The sequence below is a fragment of the Dendrobates tinctorius genome, unplaced genomic scaffold, assembly GCF_039654945.1.
Source record: "Dendrobates tinctorius isolate UK_male_01 unplaced genomic scaffold, ASM3965494v1 ptg000332l, whole genome shotgun sequence".
Classification (NCBI taxonomy): Eukaryota; Metazoa; Chordata; class Amphibia; order Anura; family Dendrobatidae; genus Dendrobates; species Dendrobates tinctorius.
The window spans coordinates 15,163,323-15,185,753 of record NW_027361998.1 but is presented as its reverse complement, the minus strand read 5'-3'; the positions used below and the strand labels follow the sequence as shown (position 1 = coordinate 15,185,753).

The 22,431-nt window shown below is 50.5% G+C and overlaps 1 long non-coding RNA gene across 1 annotated transcript; it reads right to left on the bottom strand.

The window, feature by feature from the left end:
- Window positions 1–200: 200 nt before the first annotated feature.
- LOC141074285 (uncharacterized) lies at window positions 201–15,978 on the bottom strand. The gene is made up of 3 exons (XR_012227174.1): window positions 15,883–15,978; window positions 6,342–6,397; window positions 201–310 (listed from the first exon to the last, which is right to left on the bottom strand). It is a non-coding gene; the product is annotated as an uncharacterized lncRNA (long non-coding RNA).
- Window positions 15,979–22,431: the final 6,453 nt, after the last annotated feature.

Below are 22,431 nucleotides of genomic sequence, written 5' to 3'. Positions count from 1 at the left end.
CACGAGAAATCGCCACGGGGTGCAAGGCGTAAGGACCGGGCGTCTGGTGGGGAGAAGAAGAGCAGGAACAAGAGTGTTAGATGAGATGGAGCACAACCCCGACCCCCGGCACAGATATCAACCCCCCCGACACAGAGCCCCAGACCTCCGGCACATACCTAGACACCGGAACAGAAAGTAAGACACGTACGTGAGGAGCGGAGGGACCGGAGACGTTTAGGTCTGCAGACAGATGAACCAGCGAGGAGTCAGACATTCCATCTGTACGAATCCATGGTCCGTGTTGTAGATGAAGCAGTCGCCATCGTTCCTGCAGGACAGAAGAAGTGTGAAACATGTCCTGGCCACAAAGCCGAAGGATGCAGGGTCTGCTACTATACTGTATATAGGGGTGACGGGGAGCAGCCTGTACCACTATATATGGGGGGTGACGTAGAGCAGCGTCTACCACTGCATATGGGGGTGACGGGGAGCTGCCTCTACCACTATATATGGGGGGGGGTGACAGAGAGCAGCCTCTACCACTATATATGGGGGGTGATGGGGAGCAACCTCTACCACTGTATATGGGGGGGGTGACGGGGAGCAGTTTTTACCACTGTATATGGGGGTGACGTGGAGCGGTGTCTACCATTGTATATGGGGGTGATGAGGAGTGCCCTCTGCCACTATACATGAGGGTGGCGGGGAACGGCTTCTACCACTATATATGAGGGTGGTGGGGAATGGCATCAACCACTATATAGGGGTGACGGGGAGTGGCCTCTACCCCTCTATATGTTGGTGATGGGGAGCAGCCTCTACCACTGTATATGGGGGGTGACGGGGAGAGGCTTCTACCACTGTATATGGAAGTGACTGGGAGTAGCTTCTACCACTGTGTATGTGGGTGCCGACTAGTAGCCTCTACCACTTGTGACAGAGTCACTGGCAGGGTGGTAGAAGAGAGATATGTGTCACTGAGCTTAACGGCGTCAGTGATACAGTGATATGAAGCCAGAGCATTTCCTGTGTTAAGTTGCATAGAAGGGCTGGTTTTATGTGGACCTTCATAGAGCGGGTGGGAGGAGATCCACTTTATCTCCTGGTACACCTGTCAGGACCTGCGTGAGGTCATGATCATGTGATCAATCACATGATGGGAATCACAGGCTTAGGTTTAAATAACCGAATTCTACAGGCAGTTTGTGTTCAGCTAACCTGGAGAGAGGAGACTCTAGAGGCTTTGTGGCTTGTCAAGCGCAGACTGAACCTGTACTGCTCCAGAGTGGGGTGCCGCCTGCAACATACGGACTGTGTTGCAGCACTGATGTTTTTTTTTCCTTTGGACCGTTTTGTTCCTGTTTTAGCCTGTGAGGCAGTGACCCCTGGTACAACTAGGGGACGCTGTGTGTTCTCCCCAGATGTGCATTGAGGTGTATGAAGGCCACAGGTGTGCATGGCAGTCATGGCGTAGCTGTGACTGCCATGCAGACTGCTAATAAAAGTGTTAATCTTGGACATGTTAGTGCCCAAGGCAGAGGTACAGAAAACCTGCTCTGGATGTTGTGTGTGAAGCAGACTGCAGGATACTAGTTTGTGCAGTCTTGTTCACTCCGGACCCAGGTTTTCCATGTGGCTGAAAGCCACAGGTTTCTGTGATAAAAGCCCTGCAGGAAAGGGTTAGTGAGTCTCAGGTGTGAGAGTGAGGCCTGGCAACCCGCAGTGAACACAGAGAAGCAAGTTGTCCAAGGTGACTGGTCTCGGATGTGGACAGTCCTGTGCCCAGAGGTGAACCTGAGGTGGATGTCCTGTGCCCAAAAGAAAACTGGCGTGTGTAACGATTGCAAAACAGGTGGATATCACTGACGCCATTAGGTGTAGTGACACATATCTCTCCTCCAGTAATTTACCAGTGACTTTGTCACATATCCCTCCCCTCTTCCCAAAGCCAGGGGTTTTGACACCTTCACTGGCTAAACAGGGGACTCTGGACAGGGCATTTGCATTCCTATGCTACCTTCCTGGTCTGTGCTCCATATGAAAAGTAAAGTCCTGGAGCACCAGAAACCACCAATTACCACGGCATTCTTTCCCTTCTTTTCCCTCTTCCATCCCAGGAATGCATGATCTGATATTAGCCTAAGGTAAGGAAAGGTAATATCTCAGGGTATCGATTTTCCACTTGATGGCCAAGCACTCTTTCTTCACGATAGCATAGTTCTTCTCACAGGAGCAGAGTTTCCTACTCAGGTATAGGACTGGGTGTTAGTCACCATCTATTTCCTGGGACAGCACAGCTCCTAAAATTACTTTGGAGGCGTCCGTCTGGAGGACAAACTACTTAGTGAAGTCTGGTGCGACCAAAACTGGCTGTCTGCACAGGATGAGCTTCAACTCCTGGAATGCCATCTCAGCTTCAGAGGACCATTTGACCATCGTTGACTTTGTGCCCTTGAGAAGATCAGTCAGGGGGGCAGCTATAACGGTGGGATAAATCACCGATAATATCCCACAATTCCCAGAAACGCCCTAAAATGCTTTTTGGAGACCGGCTGTGGCCACTTTTCGATTGCCTCCATTTTGTTTATTCGGGGCTTTATCTCACTCCTTCCAATGATGTAGCCCAAGTACTTTGCCTCTTCTTTCCCGAGAGCGCACTTCTTTGGGTTTATGGTGAACCCTGCCTTCCTCAGTGCGTCTAGTACCGCCTGGACCTTTGGCAGGTGACTTCCCTAGTACAGGCTGAAGATCACAATGTCATCCAAGTAAGCGGCGATATACTTCTTGTGATTGACTAGTATCAGGTCCATAGCCCTATGGAAGGTAGCTGGGGCTCCTTGTAGTCCGAACGGCATCCGGGTATATTGAAAGCACCAGTCAAATGTAGAGAAGGCCCTCTTCTCCTTGGCACTTGGAGACAGAATAATTTGCCAGTATTCCTTCGTTAGGGCCAGGGTGGTGATGTACCTGGCTGACCCTAGCCTCTCAAAAAGCACATCGACAGGGGGCATCGGATACACGTCTTACTTGGATACCTCATTGAGGTTTCTGTAATCATTACAGAAGTGACACTCTCCATCAGGCTTCGGCATAAGGACAATAGGGCTGAACCAGCCGCTCTTTGACTCCTTGATGATGCCCAGGTTCAACATTCTCTTCACCTCCTTTGAAATTACCTCACGGCAAGCTTCAGAAATCCGATACAGCCTTTGGTTCATGCTCAAATGCGGATGAGTCAGTATTTCATGCTCCACAACCTGGGTACATCCTGGTAACTCTGAAAAGAGGTTTCTGTTCCTCTGAAGCAACTCACGGCACTGCTGTTTCTGGGCCGGTGACAGTGTCTCTGCCACTGTGACAACCTAAACTTCAGGATGGGTCCATAGGCACGTTGCTTCTACCGGTTCCCTGTCTCGCCACAGTTTCAGCAGGTTGATATGGTACACTTGGTATGACTTTCTTCTTCCTGTTTGGTGGACTTAAAGTTGCATCACTCAACTTCTCGAACACCTCATACGGCCCTTGTCGCTTGGCCAGGAATTTACTTTCAACAGTGGGGATCAACACGAGCAGCTGATCTCCAGGGCTAAACTGTCTCAGTTTTGCCGACCAATTGTAGATGTAGACCCTTCCCTGGGCCTCTTGTGCTTGGAGGAGACTCTCCTTCACAATAGGCATCAAACTCGTGATCTTGCCCTGCATCTGGGCCACTTGTTCAGTATCGCTTTGGTGGGGTGTTACCTCCACTTCCCAGGTCTCCTTTGCAATGTCCAGAAGACCCCGATGGTGCCGTCTGTGCACAAACTCAAACGGCAAGAACCCTGTAGAGGCCTGTGGGACTTTTCTGATTGAGAACAGTAGGTATGGCAGGAGGCAATCCCAATCTCGGCCACTCTTCTCCTCGACCTTCTTTAACATGGATTTCAAGGTCTTATTGAACCTCTCCACCAGGGAGTCTGTCTGCGGATGGTACACCGACATCCTAAGTTAGGTAATCTGGAAGGCCTTACATAACTCCCACATTACCTTGGAGATTAACGTTGTCCCTTGGTCTGTCAGGATCTCCTTCGGCAGCCCTGTCCGCTAGAAAATATACTCTAGCTCCTATGCTAAACACGGTCCTCTGGGCAAAACAGCAAAACAAAATAAAACTGAAGCACTACGTGCAGTCCTTGCACATAGGGGTCAGCTCACTCAGAGTTAGCAAATGTCCTTTAACAGGCACCATGTGCACAAGCACTGTCCTGGAATCTTCCTCTCCAGGCACTCACCAACTCCGACTGCCCCTGGAGTTCAGCCATTTAAGTCCAAATCATGTGTCTCCTCCATCATGTGACTGATCACATGATTGTGACATCATCACAGGTCCTGTCAGGACTCAGCTGTTGGAGACAAGGTGGACATTCTCCCACCCACACTATGAATGTCCACATAAAAACCAGCCCATGATATCACTTAACTTAACCCTCGCATCACTTACTGTGCTGGAGAAAACAAAACTCTGGATTTTATATCACTGACGCCATTATGCGTAGTGACATATATCTCTTATTCAGTATTTTACCAGTGACTTTGTCACACACCGTGCATGGAAGTGACGGGGAATGGCCTCTACCACTGTACATGAGGGTGACTGAAAGCAGCCACTATCATTGTACGTGGGGGGTGACGGGGAGCTGCCTCTTCCATTGTACATGGGGGTGACAGGAAGTGGCCTCTACCACTGTACATGGGGGGTGAATGCTCACTCTGCCACCATACATGGGGGTGACAAGGACCAGATTCTACCACTGTACATGGGGGTGATGAGCAGTGGCCTCTACCACTGTATATGGGGGGTGACGAGGGCATCTTCTTCCACTGTACATGGGAGTGACAATTAATGGTCTTTCTTTACCACTATACATGGGGATAACAGGGAGCGGCCTCTACCACTGTATATGGGGGTGACAAGGAGCGGCCTCTACCACTGTACATGGGGGATGATGGGGAGCGGCCCCTACCACTGTACATGGGGGATGATGGGGAGCGGCCCCTACCACTGTACATGGTGGGTGATGGTGAGAGCCCTGTACCACTGTACATGGGGATGATGGGGAGCGGCCCCTACCACTGTACATGGTGGGTGATGGTGAGAGCCCTGTACCACTGTACATGGGGGATGATGGGGAGCGGCCCCTACCACTGTACATGGTGGGTGATGGTGAGAGCCCTGTACCACTGTACATGGGGATGATGGGGAGCGGCCCCTACCACTGTACATGGTGGGTGATGTGGAGCGGTCTCTACCACTGTCCATATAGGTGATGGTGAGTCCTCTCTACCACTGTACATGGGGAGGTGACAGGGAGCGGCCTCTACCACTGTACATGCAGGTGACAGGGAGCGGCCTCTACCACTGTACATGGGAAGGTGACAGGGAGCGGCCTCTACCACTGTACATGTGGAGGTGACAGGGAGCGGCCTCTACCACCCTACATGGGAAGGTGACAGGGAGCGGCCTCTACCACAGTACATGGGAAGGTGACAGGGAACGGCCTCTACCACAGTACATGGGAAGGTGACAGGGAGCGGCCTCTACCACTGTACATGTGGAGGTGACAGGGAACGGCCTCTACCACAGTACATGGGAAGGTGACAGGGAGCGGCCTCTACCACTGTACATGTGGAGGTGACAGGGAACGGCCTCTACCACAGTACATGGGTAGGTGACAGGGAGCGGCCTCTACCACTGTACATGTGGGTGATAGTGAGTGCCCTCTACCACAGTACATGGGAAGGTGACAGGGAGCGGCCTCTACCACAGTACATGGGAAGGTGACAGGGAGCGGTCTCTACCACTGTACATGTGGGTGATGGTGAGTGCCCTCTACCACAGTACATGGGGGGGACAGGGAGCAGCCTCTACCACTGTACATGAAGGGGGGTGACGAGGAGCAGCCTCCAGCACTGTACATGAAGGGGGGTGATGAGGAGAGGCCTCCAGCACTGTACATGAGGGGGGGTGACGAGGAGCGGCCTCCAGCACTGTACATGGGGAGGTGACGAGGAGCGGCCTCCAGCACTATATATGGGGGGGGGACGAGGAGCGGCCTCCAGCACTGTACATGGGGGGGTGACGATGAGCGGCCTCCAGCACTGTACATGAAGGGGGGTGACGAGGAGCGGCCTCCAGCACTGTACATGGGGAGGTGACGAGGAGCGGCCTCCAGCACTATATATGGGGGGGGACGAGGAGCGGCCTCCAGCACTGTACATGGGGGGGTGACGAGGAGCGGCCTCCAGCACTGTACATGGGGGGGTGACGAGGAGCAGCCTCCAGCACTGTACAATAGGCATATAATAAGGGAGGACACTACCTGCTGACAGGAGCCGCCCAGAAGTCTTCTCCCCGTGTTATACAATGAGCCGCTGTCTGTAAGCAGAGGAGACGTGGATGAGGAGCCAGTAATGCAGCACGTGTTGTAATTACCAGGTGACATTACTAATGCCCTGTAGGAGGCAGCAGCCCCATAATACAGGCAGAGGAAGCACAGGTCATAATGCTGCTGAGACCACCGCTCACACCGACGCCAATACCTGCCCTAGTAATATGGGGTGAGCCGGACACTGTGCACTACACGAATCTGTGTGACTGGCGCCATACACAACCCTTACCCGTGTGCACTTATAATATGAGGCAGTCGCCCTCCATGAATGGTCGGGGGGAGCGGTCGTACCATCAGTATTTTACACCTGTGCTGCCTTCATTATGGGACCGCTGTATCCTGCAGTGCATTATTAATGAGACCTGGAGGTGGGGAATATGGCGACTTTTTTCTCTGATACTTTTTAAATAAATATCTTTTCAGTGTATTAAAATCCTGGGATATAACACACCGATCCATTCCCTATATCTTACATACTGAATCCCTGAAGGTTACAAGATTGGTCATCACTGGCATCAGTCGTGGTGCAGTATACAGCCGACCATGCACCATGACAGTCCCAGCACTGAATACAGCCAACCATGCACCATGACAGTCCCAGCACTGTGTACAGCTGACCATGCACCATGACAGTCCCAGCACTGAATACAGCCGACCATGCACCATGACAGTCCCAGCACTGTGTACAGCCGACCATCCAACTTGACAGTCCCAGCACAGTGTACAGCTGACCATGCACCATGACAGTCCCAGCACAGTGTACAGCCGACCATGCACCATGACAGTCCCAGCATTGTATACAGCTGACAATGCACCATGACAGTCCCAGCACTGTGTAAAGCCGACCATGCACCATGAGAGTCCCAGCACTGTGTACAGCAGACCATGCACCATGACAGTCCCAGCACTGTGTACAGCCGACCATGCACCATGACAGTCCCAGCACTGTGTACAGCCGACCATACACCATGACAGTCTCAGCACTGTGTACAGCAGACCATGCACCATGACAGTCTCAGCACTGTGTACAGCCGACCATGCACCATGACAGTCTCAGCACTGTGTACAGCAGACCATGCACCATGACAGTCCCAGCACAGTGTACAGCCGACCATGCACCATGACAGTCCCAGCACTGTGTACAGCCGACCATCCACCATGACAGTCCCAGCACTGTGTACAGCCAATCATGCACCATGACAGTCCCAGCACAGTGTACAGCCGACCATGCACCATGACAGTCCCAGCACTGTGTACAGTCGACCATGCACCATGACAGTCCCAGCACTGTATACAGCTGACCATGCACCATTACAGTCCCAGCACTGTGTACAGCAGACCATGCACCATTACAGTCCCAGCACTGTGTACAGCAGACCATGCACCATGACAGTCCCAGCACTGTGTACAGCCGACCATGCACCATGACAGTCTCAGCACTGTGTACAGCAGACCATGCACCATGACAGTCCCAGCACTGTGTACAGCCGACCATGCACCATGACAGTCTCAGCACTGTGTACAGCCGACCATGCACCATGACAGTCTCAGCACTGTGTACAGCAGACCATGCACCATGACAGTCCCAGCACAGTGTACAGCTGACCAAGCACCATGACAGTCCCAGCACAGTGTGCAGCCGACCATGCATCATGACAGTCCCAGCACTGTGTACAGCCAATCATGCACCATGACAGTCTCAGCACTGTGTACAGCCGACCATGCACCATGACAGTCCCAGCACTGTGTACAGCCGACCATGCACCATGACAGTCCCAGCACTGTGTACAGTCGACCATGCACCATGACAGTCCCAGCACTGTGTAAAGCCGACCGTGCACCATGACAGTCCCAGCACTGTGTACAGCACACCATGCACCATGACAGTCCCAGCCCTGTGTACAGCCGACCATGCACCATGACAGTCCCAGCACTGTGTACAGCCGACCATGCACCATGACAGTCCCAGCACTGTATACAGCCAACCATGCACCACGACAGTCCCAGCACTGTATACAGCTGACAATGCACCATGACAGTCCCAGCACTGTGTACAGCCGACCATGCACCATGACAGTCCCAGCACTGTGTACAGCAGACCATGCACCATGACAGTCCCAACACTGTATACAGCCAACCATGCACCATGACAGTCCCATCACTGTATACAGCTGACAATGCACCATGACAGTCCCAGCACTGTGTAAAGCCGACCATGCACCATGACAGTCCCAACACTGTGTACAGCAGACCATGCACCATGACAGTCCCAGCACTGTGTACAGCCAACCATACACCATGACTGTCCCAGCACTGTATACAGCTGACAATGCACCATGACAGTCCCAGCACTGTGTAAAGCCAACCATGCACCATGACAGTCTCAGCACTGTGTACAGCAGACCATGCACCATGACAGTCCCAGCACTGTGTACAGCCGACCATGCACCATGACAGTCTCAGCACTGTGTACAGCAGACCATGCACCATGACAGTCCCAGCACTGTGTACAGCCGACCATGACAGTCCCAGAACTGTGTACAGCAGACCATGCACCATGACAGTCCCAGCACTGTGTACAGCCGACCATGACAGTCCCAGCACTGTGTACAGCAGACCATGCACCATGACAGTCCCAGCACTGTATACAGCCAAACATGCACCATGATAGTCCCAGCACTGTATACAGCTGACAAAGCACCATGACAGTCCCAGCACTGTGTAAAGCCGACCATGCACCATGACAGTCCCAGCACTTTGTACAGCAGACCATGCACCATGACAGTCCCAGCACTGTGTACAGCCAACCATGCACCATGACAGTCCCAGCACTGTATACAGCTGACAATGCACCATGACAGTCCCAGCACTGTGTAAAGCCGACCATGCACAATGACAGTCCCAGCACTGTGTACAGCAGACCATGCACCATGACAGTCCCAGCACTGTGTACAGCCAACCATGCACCATGACAGTCTCAGCACTGTGTACAGCAGACCATGCACCATGACAGTCCCAGCACTGTGTACAGCCGACCATGCACCATGACAGTCCCAGAACTGTGTACAGCCAATCATGCACCATGACAGTCCCAGCACAGTGTACAGCCAACCATGCAACATGACAGTCTCAGCACTGTGTACAGCCGACCATGCACCATGACAGTCCCAGCACTGTGTACAGCCGACCATGCACCATGACAGTCCCAGCACTGTGTACAGCCGACCATGCAACATGACAGTCCCAGCACAGTGTGCAGCCGACCATGCATCATGACATTCTCAGCACTGTGTACAGCCAACCATGCACCATGACAGTCCTAGCACAGTGTGCAGCCGACCATGCACTTTGACAGTCCCAGCACAGTGTACAGTCAAGCATGCACCATGACAGTCCCAGCACTGTGCACAGCCGACCATGCACCATGACAGTCCCAGCACTGTGTACAGCCGACCATTCACCATGACAGTCCCAGCACAGTGTGCAGCCGACCATGCACCATGACAGTCCCAGCACTGTGTACAGCCAACCATGCACCATGACAGTCCCAGCACTGTGTACAGCTGACCGTGCACCATGACAGTCCCAGCACTGTGTACAGCCAACAGTGCACCATGACAGTCCCAGCACAGTGTACAGCCGACCATGCACCATGACAATCTCAGCAGTGTGTACAGCCAACCATGCACCATGACAGTCCCAGCACTGTGTACAGCCGACCATTTACCATGACAGACCCAGCACTGTGTACAGCCGACCATGCACCATGACAGTCCCAGCACTGTGTACAGCCTACCATGCACCATGACAGTCCCAGCACTGAATACAGCCAACCATGCACCATGACATTCCCAGCACTGTGTACAGCCGACCATGCACCATGACAGTCCCAGCACTGAATACAGCCAACCATCCACCATGACAGTCCCAGCACTGTATACAGCTGACAATGCACCATGACAGTCCCAGCACTGTATACAGCCAACCATGCACCATGACAGTCCCAGCACTGTATACAGCTGACAATGCACCATGATAGTCCCAGCACTGTATACAGCCAACCATGCACCATGACAGTCCCAGCACTGTATACAGCTGACAATGCACCATGACAGTCCCAGCACTGTGTAAAGCCGACCATGCACCATGACAGTCCCAGCACTGTGTACAGCAGACCATGCACCATGACAGTCTCAGCACAGTGTTCAGCCGACCATGCACCATGACAGTCCCAGCACTGTGTATAGCCGACCATGCACCATGACAGTCCCAGCACTGTGTACAGCTGAACATGCACCATGACAGTCCCAGCACAGTGTACAGCCGACCATGCACCATGAGAGTCCCAGCACAGTGTACAGCCGACCATGCACCATGACAGTCCCAGCAGTGTACAGCCGACCATGCACCATGACAGTCTCAGCACTGTGTACAGCCGACCATGCACCATGACAGTCCCAGCACTGTGTACAGCCAACCATGCACCATGACAGTCCCAGCACTGTGCACAGCCAACCACGCACCATGACAGTCCCAGCACAGTGTGCAGCCGACCATGCACCATGACAGTCCCAGCACTGTGTACAGCCAACCATGCACCATCACAGTCCCAGCACTGTGTACAGCCAACCATGCACCATGACAGTCTCAGCACTGTATACAGCCAACTGTGCATTATGACAGTCCCAGCACAGTGTACAGCCGACCATGCACTATGACAGTCTCAGCAGTGTGTACAGCCGACCATGCACCATGACAGTCCCAGCACAGTGTGCAGCCGACCATGCACCATGACAGTCCCAGCAGTGTGTATAGCCAACCATGCACCTTGACAGTCCCAGCACAGTGTGCAGCCAACCATGCACCATGACAGTCCCAGCACTGTGTACAGCCAACCGTGCACCATGACAGTCCCAGCACAGTGTACAGCCGACCATGCACCATGACAGTCTCAGAAGTGTGTACAGCCAACCGTGCACCATGACAGTCCCAGCACAGTGTACAGCCGACCATGCACCATGACAGTCTCAGAAGTGTGTACAGCCAACCATGCACCATGACAGTCCCAGCACAGTGTACAGCCGACCATGCACCATGACAGTCTCAGAAGTGTGTACAGCCAACCATGCACCATGACAGTCTCAGCACTGTGTACAGCCAACCATGCACCATGACAGTCCCAGCACTGTGTACAGCTGACCGTGCACCATGACAGTCCCAGCGCCGTGTACAGCCAACCATGCACCATGACAGTCTCAGCACTGTGTACAGCCGACCATGCACCATGACAGTCCCAGCACTGTGTACAGCCGACCATGCAGCATGACAGTCCCAGCACTGTGTACAGCAGACCATGCACCATGACAGTCCCAGCACAATGTGCAGCCGACCATGCATTATGACATTCTCAGCACTGTGTACAGCCAACCATGCACCATGACAGTCCCAGCACAGTGTGCAGCCGACCATGCACTATGACAGTCCCAGCACTGTGTACAGCCAACCATGCACCATGACAGTCTCAGCACTGTATACAGCCAACTGTGCATTATGACAGTCCCAGCACAGTGTACAGCCGACCATGCACCATGACAGTCTCAGCAGTGTGTACAGCCGACCATGCACCATGACAGTCCCAGCACAGTGTGCAGCCGACCATGCACCATGACAGTCCCAGCAGTGTGTACAGCCGACCATGCACATTGACAGTCCCAGCACAGTGTGCAGCCAACCATGCACCATGACAGTCCCAGCACTGTGTACAGCCAACCGTGCACCATGACAGTCCCAGCACAGTGTACAGCCGACCATGCACCATGACAGTCTCAGAAGTGTGTACAGCCAACCATGCACCATGACAGTCCCAGCACAGTGTACAGCCGACCATGCACCATGACAGTCTCAGCACTGTGTACAGCCAACCATGCACCATGACAGTCCCAGCACTGTGTACAGCTGACCGTGCACCATGACAGTCCCAGCGCCGTGTACAGCCAACCATGCACCATGACAGTCTCAGCACTGTGTACAGCCGACCATGCACCATGACAGTCCCAGCACTGTGTACAGCCGACCATGCACCATGACAGTCCCAGCACTGTGTACAGCAGACCATGCACCATGACAGTCCCAGCACAATGTGCAGCCGACCATGCATTATGACATTCTCAGCACTGTGTACAGCCAACCATGCACCATGACAGTCCCAGCACAGTGTGCAGCCGACCATGCACTATGACAGTCCCAGCACTGTGTACAGCCAACCATGCACCATGACAGTCTCAGCACTGTATACAGCCAACTGTGCATTATGACAGTCCCAGCACAGTGTACAGCCGACCATGCACCATGACAGTCTCAGCAGTGTGTACAGCCGACCATGCACCATGACAGTCCCAGCACAGTGTGCAGCCGACCATGCACCATGACAGTCCCAGCAGTTTGTACAGCCGACCATGCACCTTGACAGTCCCAGCACAGTGTGCAGCCAACCATGCACCATGACAGTCCCAGCACTGTGTACAGCCAACCGTGCACCATGACAGTCCCAGCACAGTGTACAGCCGACCATGCACCATGACAGTCTCAGAAGTGTGTACAGCCAACCGTGCACCATGACAGTCCCAGCACAGTGTACAGCCGACCATGCACCATGACAGTCTCAGAAGTGTGTACTGCCAACCATGCACCATGACAGTCTCAGCACTGTGTACAGCCAACCATGCACCATGACAGTCCCAGCACTGTGTACAGCTGACCGTGCACCATGACAGTCCCAGCGCCGTGTACAGCCAACCATGCACCATGACAGTCTCAGCACTGTGTACAGCCGGCCATGCACCATGACAGTCCCAGCACTGTGTACAGCCGACCATGCACCATGACAGTCCCAGCACTGTGTACAGCAGACCATGCACCATGACAGTCCCAGCACAATGTGCAGCCGACCATGCATTATGACATTCTCAGCACTGTGTACAGCCAACCATGCAGCATGACAGTCCCAGCACAGTGTGCAGCCGACCATGCACTATGACAGTCCCAGCACTGTGTACAGCCAACCATGCACCATGACAGTCCCAGCACTGTGCACAGCCAACCACGCACCATGACAGTCCCAGCACAGTGTGCAGCCGACCATGCACCATGACAGTCCCAGCAGTGTGTACAGCTGACCGTGCACCATGACAATCCCAGCACTGTGTACAGCCAACCGTGCACCATGACAGTCCCAGCACAGTGTACAGCCGACCATGCACCATGACAGTCTCAGCAGTGTGTACAGCCAACCATGCACCATGACAGTCCCAGCACTGTGTACAGCTGACCATTCACCATGACAGTCCCAGCACTGTGTACAGCCGACCATGCACCATGACAGTCCCAGCACTGTGAACAGCCCACCACTCACCATGACAGTCCCAGCACTGTGTACAGCTGACCGTGCATCATGACAGTCCCAGCACAGTGTACAGCCAACCATGCACCATGACAGTCCCAGCACAGTGTACGGCCGACCATGCACCATGACAGTCCCAGCATTGTGTACAGCCAACCATGCACCATGACAGTCCCAGCACAGTGTACGGCCGACCATGCACCATGACAGTCCCAGCATTGTGTACAGCCAACCATGCACCATGACGGTCCCAGCACAGTGTACAGTCGACCATCCACCATGACAGTCCCAGCACATTGTACAGTCGTCCATGCTCCATGACAGTCCCAGGGCTGTGTTCACCCAACCATGCACCATGACAGTCGCAGCACTGTGTACAGCCGACCATGCACCATGACAGTCCCAGCACTGCGTACAGCCAACCATGCACCATGACAGTCCCAGCACAGTGTGCAGCTGACCATGCACCATGACAGTCCCAGCACTGTGTACAGCCGACCATCCACCTTGACAGTCCCAGCACAGTGTACAGCTGACCATGCACCATGACAGTCCCAGCACAGTGTACAGTCGACCATGAACCATAACAGTCTCAGCACAGTGTACAGCCAACCATGCACCATCTCAGTCCCAGCACTGTGTACAGTCGACCATGCACCATGACAGTCTCAGCACAGTGTACAGTCGACCATCCACCATGACAGTCCCAGCACAGTGTACAGTCGACCATGCACCATGACAGTCCCAGGGCTGTGTACAGCCGACCATGCACCATGACGGTCCCAGCACAGTGTACAGTCGACCATGCACCATGACAGTCCCAGCACAGTGTACAGTCGACCATCCACCATGACAGTCTCAGCACAGTGTACAGTCGACCATCCACCATGACAGTCTCAGCACTGCGTACAGCCAACCATGCACCATGACAGTCCCAGCACAGTGTACAGCTGACCATGCACCATGACAGTCCCAGCACAGTGTACAGTCGACCATGAACCATAACAATCTCAGCACAGTGTACAGACAACCATGCACCATCTCAGTCCCAGCACTGTGTACAGTCGACCATGCACCATGACAGTCTCAGCACAGTGTACAGTCGACCATCCACCATGACAGTCCCAGCACAGTGTACAGTCGACCATGCACCATGACAGTCCCAGGGCTGTGTACAGCCGACCATGCACCATGACGGTCCCAGCACAGTGTACAGTCGATCATGCACCATGACAGTCCCAGCACAGTGTACAGTCGACCATCCACCATGACAGTCCCAGCACAGTGTACTGTCGTCCATGCTCCATGACAGTCCCAGGGCTGTGTACAGCCGACCATGCACCATGACGGTCCCAGCACAGTGTACAGTCGACCATGCACCATGACAGTCCCAGCACAGTGTACAGTCGACCATCCACCATGACAGTCTCAGCACAGTGTACAGTCGACCATCCACCATGACAGTCTCAGCACTGCGTACAGCCAACCATGCACCATGACAGTCCCAGCACAGTGTACAGCTGACCATGCACCATGACAGTCCCAGCACATTGTACAGTCGTCCATGAACCATAACAATCTCAGCACAGTGTACAGACAACCATGCACCATCTCAGTCCCAGCACTGTGTACAGTCGACCATGCACCATGACAGTCTCAGTACAGTGTACAGTCGACCATCCACCATGACAGTCCCAGGACAGTGTACAGTCGACCATGCACCATGACAGTCCCAGGGCTGTGTACAGCCGACCATGCACCATGACGGTCCCAGCACAGTGTACAGTCGAACATGCACCATGACAGTCCCAGCACAGTGTACAGTCGACCATCCACCATGACAGTCCCAGCACAGTGTACTGTCGTCCATGCTCCATGACAGTCCCAGGGCTGTGTACAGCCGACCATGCACCATGACAGTCGCAGTACTGTGTACAGCCGACCATGCACCATGACAGTCCCAGCACAGTGTGCAGCTGACCATGCACCATGACAGTCCCAGCACAGTGTGCAGCCGACCATGCAGCTTGATAGTTGCTACCCTCACATTACAGGAGGTCAGACAGTCATCACCTTTGTGTCCTCCTCATTAAGGAGTCTGGAGTTTCTTGTCCTGCAGTATTCTGCGCTGCCGGAGAACGTCTCCTTCTTCTCATACATTACACAATCTGCAATACAGAAGTAGAAGGAGATTATACTGTATGAGGGGTCCTGTGATGGCCGGGGGCGAGGAGCCTGGACAGCGCATATGTCATGTGTTGCGTGAAGGTACCCCCATGCCCCAGTACACCGGTCAGTATCTACCATTCAGGAGTACACTTGTCAATTTCCTTTTGTGCCCCGCACAGTTGGCTCTGCTATTTCGAGCTATGAACTACACTACTCCTCAGGGTTAGGGCTCATGCACACATTGAGTATTTGGAGAGTTTTTTACCCCAGTATTTCTAAGCTAAAACCAGGAGTGGAACGGTCAGAGGAAAAGCATAATAGAAACATTTGCACCCCTTCTGCATTTTTCACCCACTCCCAGTTTTAGCTTACAAATACTGGGGTAAAAACTCACCAAATACTCAATGTGTGCATGTGCCCTCAGAATCATTATACAGGCATGGTCAAAATTGTTGGCACCCTTGAAATTGTTCCAGAAAATGAAGTATTTCTCCTAGCAAATTATTACAGTTCCTCATGTTTTGTTATGCACATGATTATTTCCTTTGTGTGTATTGGCACAACACAAAAAAAGGATAGAAAAAAAAGAAAATTGGACATAATTTCATACAAAACCCCAAAAATGTGCTGGACAAATTTGTTGGCACCCGCCGTAATATTTGGTTGCACCCTTTGGAGTAAATAACTGAAATCATTCGCTTCCTATAACCGTCTACAAGCTTCTTTTTCCTCTCAGCTGGAATTTTGGATGTCTGTTCTTACAAACTCCTCCAGGTCTCTCATATCTCACCTTCCAACAGCAACTGTATGTTCTCTTCACAGGTGATCACTGGGATTTAGATCCGGACTCATTGCTGCCACTTCACAACTCTTCAGAGCTTTGTTCCCTTCCATTTCCCGGGGGTTTCTTGAAGTGTGTTTGGGGTCATTGTTCTGTTGGAAGACCCATGACCTGGGACGCAAACCCAGCTTTCTGACACTGGGCACTACATTGCCACCCAAAATCCTTTGGTAATCTTCAGATTTTATGATCCCTTGCACACAGTCAAGGCCCCCAGTGCCAGAGGCAACAAAACAACCCGAAAACATATCTGAAGTTCCACCATATCAGACTGTAGGTACTGTTTTTTTTTGTAGGCCTTATTTAGTTTTCGGTAAACAGTAAAATTATGTGCTTTACCAAAAATCTCTATCTTAGTCTCATCTGTCTAGAAGACACTTTCCCAGATGGATTTTGGTTACTCACGTACATTTTGGCAAACTGCAGTCTAGCTTTTTTATATCTGCGTCAGCAGTGGGGTCCGCCGGGGTCTCCTGCCATAACGTTTCATTTCAGTCACATGTGGATGGATAGTTTGTGCTGACACTGATGCACCCTGAGCCTGCAGGATAGCTTGGATTTCTTTATACCTTGATTGGAGCTTATCCTTCATCCAAACTATTCTACATTGCAACCTTTCATCAATTTTTCTCTGCTGTCCACATCCAGGGAGATTAGCTACAGTGCCATGAGGTGTAAACGTCTTGATTATGTTGCTCACTGTGGACAAAGGAACATCTAGATTTCTGGAGATGGACTTGTAACCTTGAGATTGTTGACATTTTTCAACACTTTGGGTTCTCAAGTCCTCAGACAGTTCTCTTCTTCTCTTTCAGACACAATGCAAAGATTGAGGCAATGTCTGCCCTTTTTATCTTGTTTCGGGTGTGATATTGCCGACACCTGTTACTTGTCACAGGTGAGTGGGAACGAACATAATATGCTTGAAACAAAGTTGTTTACCCACAATTTTGGGAAGGTGCCAATAATTTTGTCAGACCCATTTTTGGGGTTTTGTGTCTAATTATGTTGAATTTGCCTTTTGTTCTCTGTTTTTTTTTGTATTGTTCCAATACTCACAAAGGAAATAAACATGTGTATAATGAAACATGAGGAATTGTAATAATTATCTGGGAGAAATACTTCATTTTCTCAAACGCTATCTTCCATTACTTTATGTACAGGTGCTTCTCACAAAGTTAGAATCTCATCAAAAAGTGAATTTATTTCAGTTCTTCAATACAAAGAGTGACTCTACTATATTATACAGAATATACACAGAGTGATCTGTTTCACGGGTTTATTTCAGGTAATGTTGATGATTATGGCTTACAGCCAATGAGAACCCAAAATTCATTATCTCAGTAAATTAGAATACTTTATAACACCAGCCTGAAAAATGATTGTAAAATCCGAAATGTTGGCCTACTGACGGAGGACCTACACCAGCAGATGACATGGCTTCCTGTTATGAATGAGTCACCGAAGGAGGAAAAAACAAAAATACAAGCTAAGTCCTGAACACCGGAGAGGTTGGTAGCTGTCGGATTGCAGACCCCTGATCCTATTCACACAACAAACAGTAGCCGTGGGGGGTTCCTACGGTGCCCTAGACCCCTCGTTCACAGCCGGAGAACTAAATAAGCCTAAAGAAAGAAAGGGGAAATCTAAACTGCCCCAGAGCAGACCCCAAAGCAATAGACAGCCCCCAACATGTATTGTCGGTGAAAAACAGATGAAAACACAAACACAGACAGAAAGACAGGTTGGGCAAACGATGGGGCCCAATTAACTAAATAGGAAAGGACAGAAAAGATGCTGGCTGCAATCCGCAAAACCCTACCAAAAATGTCCCAACCGTCTGATAGGGAAAAAGGCCCTGAAGTCACTAGACTTCAAAAACACTATATCAGCACTCAGGTATATTCTGAAGACTGAGCAAAAGATCAACTTGACCAGAGACAAAAATGGAGCTCAGCCTGTACCAACAAGGGCAGGCAGAACACAAACACGTAAACAAGTAAACAGACAATATCTCATGGAAAAATAAGAGAGCAAATACTTAGCTTTCAGAAGACAGGTACTGAACTGGTTTGCAAGAGCTCAGAGCAGAAAGGATCACCATCACCCCTGTAGGGCGTCGGCTGCCTTATATCCACTCAGTGATTCCAGGTGTCCAATCAGGCTCCACCTGTTCAGATGACAGGTTCTTCCCAACCCAGTCTATTTCTCTTCACCAGCAGAGGGAGTTCATCAGACATCAACTGTGAAGGGGAAAATGAACTCACAACAGCTCCCAAAACAATCATTGATTGTGGAAACTTTGCACTAGAACATGAAAATCGCGGCCCCAGAGTCTGGAGGAAGAGTGGAGAGGCCACAATCCAAGCTGCTGGAGGTCTAGAGTGAAGTTGTTAAATACTGCTGTCAAACGCTGACAGTGGCATTTAACATGCGCTTCTGGCAATCGAGCTGGAAATCCGCCCATCGGTGACCTCCGTCACGTGATCACGGGTCACCAGTGGGTTAGCATGACAACTGGAGGTGTCCTGGAGACCTTTGTGGTTGTCACTGCCGGATTGCTATGAGCGTCGACGACTGGGTGGGAGCTCATAGCAAGTGAGTAATTCTGCTTCATAAAGGTGATCTGCTCATCGCCTGTATATAACAGAGCCAACCGGGTAATGGCAGCTTCTAGCCTCCCATGGAGACTATTGAAGCATGCCAAAAGTTAAAAAAAAGTTTTAAAAAATATAAAAAAATAAAAAAATATAAAAGTTCAAATCACCCCCCTTTCGCCCCATTCAAAATAAAACAAAAAAAAAATCCCACATACACATATTTGGTATCGTCGTGTTCAGAGTCGCCCGATCTATCAATAAAAAAGGATTAACGCGATCGCTAAACGGCGCAGCAAGAAAAAAAATCAAAACGCCAGAATTACGTTTATTTGGTCGCCGGGACATTGCATTAAAATGTAATAACGGGCGATCAAAAGATCGTATCGGCACCAAAATGGAATCAGTAAAAACGTCAGTCCGGCACGGAAAAAATAAGATCTCACCTGACCCAAGATCACGAAAAATGGAGACGCTACGGGTCTCGGAAAATTGCGCAATTTTTTTTTTTTTTTAAGCAAACTTTGGAATTTTTTTTCACCACTTAGATAAAAGAGGACATAGACATGTTTGGTGTCTATGAACTCGTAATGACCTGGAGAATCATTATGGCAGGTTAGATTTAGCATTTAGCGAACCTAGCAAAAAAAGCCAAGCAGAAATTGTGGGATTGTTCCTTTTTTTGCAATTTCACCGCACTTTGGAATTTTTTTCCCGTTTTCTAGTACACGACATGGCAAAAACAATGATGTTGTTCAAAATTACAAATCATTCCACAAAAAAATAAGCCCTCACATGACCATATAGATGGAAAAATAAAAAAGTTATGGCTCTGGGAAGAAGGGGAGCGAAAAATGAAAACGTAAAACAGCAAAAAAAGCTCTGAGGGTTAAGGGATTTATTTATTTTAGTCATTTATATAGCGCCTTTAACCCCTTAACGACCAGGGGTATTTTTGGTTTTGCATTTTCATTTTTCCCTCCCCTTCTTCCCAGAGCCATAACTTTTTTATTTTTCCGTCTATGAGTTGTACTTTTAAATGACACCGTTGGTTTTACCATGTTGTGTACTCGACAACGGGAAAAAAATTCCAAGTGCGGTAAAATTGCCAAAAAAGTGCAATCCCACACTTGTTTTTTGCTTGGCTTTTTTGCTAGGTTCACTAGATGCTAAATCTGACCTGCCATTATGATTCTCCAGGTCATTATGAGTTCATAGACACCAAACATGTCTATGTCCTCTTTTATCTAAGTGGTGAAAAAAAATTTCAAAGTTTGCTAAAAAAAAAATTGCGCCATTTTCCGAGACCCGTAGCATCTCCATTTTTCATGATCTGGGGTCGGCTGAGGGCTTATTTTTTCCGTGCCGGGCTGACGTTTTTAATGATACCACTTTTGTGCAGATAAGTTCTTTTGATCGCCCGTTATTGCATTTTAATGCAATGTCTTGGCGACCAAAAAAACGTAATTCTGGCAGCTGACATGTCCCGGCTTTCATGCGAGCTCAGCGCCAGGGTTAATTAAGGGGTTAATTCCACAGCGCTTTAGAGACATTATCATCGCTGTTCCCGATGGGGTCACAGTCTTTGGAATGTGGGTGGAAACCCACACAAACACGGGGAGAACATATAAACTCTGCAGTTGTTGTCCTTGGTGGAATTTGAACCCAGGACCCCAGCGCTGCAAAGCTGCAGCGCTAACCACTGAGCCACCATACAGTGCTACCCACTGAGCCTCCATACAGTGCTAACCACTGAGCCACCATACAGTGCTAACCACTGAGCCGCCATACAGTGCTACCCACTGAGCCACCATACAGTGCTAACCACTGAGCCACCATACAGTGCTAACCACTGAGCCTCCATACAGTGCTAACCACTGAGCCTCCATACAGTGCTAACCACTGAGCCACCATACAGTGCTAACCACTGAGCCACCATACAGTGCTAACCACTGAGCCACCATACAGTGCTACCCACTGAGCCTCCATACAGTGCTAACCACTGAGCCACCATACAGTGCTAACCACTGAGCCACCATACAGTGCTAACCACTGAGCCACCATACAGTGCTACCCACTGAGCCTCCATACAGTGCTAACCACTGAGCCACCATACAGTGCTAACCACTGAGCCCCCATACAGTGCTAACCACTGAGCCACCATACAGTGCTAACCACTGGTTCAAATCATTTTCCAAGCTGGTGTTATAAAGTATTCTACTTGTACTGAGATAATGACTTTTGGGTTTTCATTGGCTGTAAGCCATAATCATCAACATCACCAGAAATAAACCCGTGACATAGATCCAACCCGGGTATGGAAACATACCCTAAGACAGCGGCCGCATTTCTGAGATATATCACTTATCTGACATTGGGTATCACTCTCTTGTGTGTGCCGGATATCTTTCCGGTTAAGAATGCGTCTTTGACACGTTCTTTATACCAGGCCTTTACAGTCATGGCCAAAAGTTTAGAGAATGACACAAATATTAATTTTACAAAGTCTACTGCTTCATTTTTTCTAATGGCAATTTGCATATAATCCAGAATGTTATAAAGAGTGATCAGCTTAACAGCAATTACTTGCAAAGTCAATATTTGCCTAGAAAATGAACTTTATCCCCCAAAACACATTTCAACATCATTGCAGCCCTGCCTTAAAAGGACCAGCTAACATTGTTTCAGTGATTGCTCCATTAACACAGGTGTGGGTGTTGAGGACAGGGCTGGCGATCAATCAGTCATGATTAAGTAAGAATGACACCACTGGACACTTTAAAAGGAGGCTGGTGCTTGGCATCATTGTTTCTCTTCTGTTAACCATTGTTATCTCTAAAGAAACAAGTGCAGTCATCATTGCACTGCACAAAAATGGCCTAACAGGGAAGAGTATCGCAGCTAGAAAGATTGCACCTCAGTCAACAATCTATCGCATCATCAAGAACTTCAAGGAGAGAGGTTCCCTTGTTGCCAAAAAGGCTCCAGGGCGCCCAAGAAAGACCAGCAAGCGCC